We start from the raw sequence: 3,336 nt of genomic DNA on the forward strand, positions 1-3,336 counted from the left end.
GCAGCAGTGTGTGGTTGGCCACGGGACGGGCTTGCAGCTCCCTGCCACTGACTGCTGAGGCTCTTACTGGTCTGGCTGGGACCTCCATCCATCTCTGGTCAGTGGAAACAAGAGGGCAAATGGATGCTTTAGAAGGGGAGCAAGTAAATGGGGCAAAAGGGGGAGATAGTGAGAGTGAGGCAGGGAAAGAAGAAAAGAGAAAAACCACTGGTACATGAGGTAGGGAGGAGAGAAAAGGAGGACAGTGAGGAAAAAGGGAAACAAAAGTATGGCAAACGGTGAGCAGGAGGAGTGCTTGCTTCCCTGGCTGCCCTGACCCTGCTGACCCAGCTCTCCTGAAGCATCCACTTCACCTCCCTGTGCACTGTCCTGCTCTAGGGCACAGTGCCCAGCTGTTCCCTGTTCTACAGCAGAGCCTGACCCTCACCTACCTTGCAAAGGGCAAGGTCTGCAGGAGTGGGGAAAACAGCCCTCCAGGTCTGCCTCTCCCACTGCATTCTGAAGGGACTGATCCTTCACAGCATCAGTGCCTTCTGTTTCCTACTCAGGTCTCCTTAGGAAGATGAAAAGTCATCTCCTTCAAGGGAAGTTTAGGGTTATGTCTTTGTTGTTTCCTAGTGTGATGAGTTCAAGCTGAGCTGATACAGTGCAGGCAGAGGGAGGGGAAGGGAGACATCCGTGCTAGCAGATGCACTGTTTCACACTGAGGCACCGCTGGTTGTGGTAAGACAAGATGAGAATGGGTTCAAAGACCATGTTTCTCAGTATGGTAAATACAGTTTGCAGCACTAAAGGATTTTGCAAGTCATTCCAAGGTCCATGGACATTTGAGCTCCTGCCTCGAAGTAGTGTCAGACTCCTTCTGTTGTTCTCCTGGCCTGGCAATGTGGACTTTACTTTGGTTGTGACTGGGTTAGAAAGGAACTAGTCCAAAACTCCCCCCTGCCCCCAGCTGTTTGTGATTCATTACTTACTGCTTTCCTGTTCTTGGCAGACCTCACGAAGTGATGGATCTTACTGCCTAGTCTCAGAGCTGGGCCCTGTGTCTTGTGACTGTCTCCTTCCTGTTCTGCTTGTCTCCTTTTTTTTTGTTCCTGGGAATTTATGGCCATATGCACTAGGATAACTGCAGTTGCTGGTGGGAAAGGTGTACGTTGCTGTGTGCATGCATTCACGTGGAGTGCCATGTGCCAATTCAATGTGTTAAGAGAAATGTCTTTCAAATTAAAATTCAGTAGCAAACTCCCCCTTAATTACTACTCATTAAAAATAATGTAACAGTCAGTTAAAAGCTTTGCCAAACAATAACAATAATCTTGTAAAACCCCATCATGGTGTTCAAGCAATACTTTGCCAAAGATCATTAATTGGGTATGTGTGAATTTTTATCTTCTTCTCTAATTTAGTTTTCAGCCTTTAACTGGAAAACCTGTTTTATCTGCTGAAGGGACCATGCCATGTGGATGACATGCTGCTTGAGGCTGGGAAGAAATGGGAAGAAATATTTCTCTAGTGCAATAGGGCAGGAGAGGCTGAGGCTGACCAGGCAGACTGATTTTCAGGGAAGTCACCAGCAGCACTACCTATACTTGTGCCGGAAAGCTGCTTTGCTTTTCTGCCAGATGGGAAGTTATGACCCGGTTACAGGAGCTGGTAGGCAATCATTTTTCAAAGAACAAAAGAATGAGTAACCGGGAAATGCTGAGGTGGATCGAAGAGCTAAGGGCAGGAGTTCCCTTCTGTGTAGCTGGAGACACTCCTCTGTCCAGAGCAAGGGCAGAAAGAAGATGCTGAGGTTCTTGTGGAGTGGGGCCTGGTGCTGCTCAACTGTGGGGCTGAAAGTGGCCCACAGAGACCGTGGCAGATGGCATGTCCCATGGAGATGAGTGTTGCTCCTGCTGCTTCAGTCTTGAAGCATCTGCAGCCAGAAAATGAGGATGAGGAAGAGAAAGTCTCCTCTCTTAACTGGCCGTGACTTAAGTGATGCAAATGCTGTGGGGATCCCACTTAAACCTTGACTGACAAGTGAAGAAGAATGTTTCTACTGCTTATAGTACTGACATCTTTGTTCCATGGTGAAATGAGACATAGGTAGTTTTGTGCTATGGGTAAATGTAAGCCTTTGATGTGGTAGCACTGTTTGATAAGGTTAATATGATAATATCAATGTACTTACAAAAAAGGCATAGTATTGATGAATATTCTTGCCAAATAGTCTTATCTGCTTTACGGCCCACATACTGAACCATGTGGAAAAAATACCCCACAAGAACCTAAAAGTGAACAGAGAGGTTTTGTAACTACATCTTTTGAAGACCTTAAATATCCACATCCCTGAATAGACTTTTATGAACAAAAAATTGCTGACGTTTTCACACTGCGTGTCCTTGAAAGTCAGTTTCTTTCCTGCTTCACTGCCAAAGCCCAGCCCAGCTTCTTCAAAAGCTGATAAAATTGCAAATGCCTAAAGTGGGAAGGAGAGAAGCAGTACCTCATGCAGCTGATGCACTCACAGTGGGACAGTGTAACAAAGAGGTAACAAGCAGATTACTATATATGATCTCAGCTGAAAGTAATTTACTACAATTTTCAAAACTAAGTGTTGATGGAAGAGCTTTTAAACCTGCAGTTAGGCAGTTTGAATGAAATGTTAGGAGGAAATAAAAGAAGACTTTCATGTGGCATTAACTCCAAGGGAGTGGATGATATGATTTTGAAGAGGGACTTAAAGATTAATGTAATCTAGAAGTACTCTTAAGGTTTATATAGATGCTGAGCTATCCCATCCTCGCTGAGCATGCTGAGTGCACCAAGGGCTGTCTATGCTTTAGTTTTGCAATGGCATTTGGGTGCCATTCAATGAATTTGGAAGCTGACTTTGAACTGGGCTTTACAGAACTTGTAAACAGAAAAATATAAATCTTCTTATTCTGAGGATTGATGCTAAATTCTTTGCTTTTTTGAGGTAATTAAGACAATTTTTTTTGGTAGTCATTGTAGTGTTAAGGAGAGTTAGCAGAGTTGAACAGATGTAAAGTAAGGCAGCCTCTCCTGTGGAAAGGGAACTCGAGGTCTCTGAATTTTGCTTTACTTTGCCAGAGCAGATCTAACAGACTCACTGTGTGTGGAGCAGCCAAACTGAGAATCAAACTGCCTGGCCAGGTAAGAAAATAAACAGTGAATTTGCAGCCCTTTTGAGTGTCAGCTGTAGGAGTGTCACCTGAGGTTCTCAAAATGGAAGGCAACTGGAAGTAATTTCTCAAGTTTTGTCTTAATGTCTTGACTCAGTCACATTCCCCCTTCAGTACCTTTGGGAATTCTGTACGGAGCAGGAAT

General features: G+C 44.6%; 1 protein-coding gene across 3 annotated transcripts in view; it reads left to right on the plus strand.

Moving 5' to 3' along the window:
• Window positions 1-3,336, plus strand: part of LOC103621274 (high affinity cAMP-specific and IBMX-insensitive 3',5'-cyclic phosphodiesterase 8A) — a 149,783-nt gene that overhangs the window by 78,494 nt on the left and 67,953 nt on the right. The gene's annotated exons all lie outside the window — the stretch shown is intronic.

This window comes from Corvus brachyrhynchos, unplaced genomic scaffold (genome assembly GCF_000691975.1).
Source record: "Corvus brachyrhynchos isolate BGI_N302 unplaced genomic scaffold, ASM69197v1 scaffold97, whole genome shotgun sequence".
NCBI lineage: Eukaryota > Metazoa > Chordata > Aves > Passeriformes > Corvidae > Corvus > Corvus brachyrhynchos.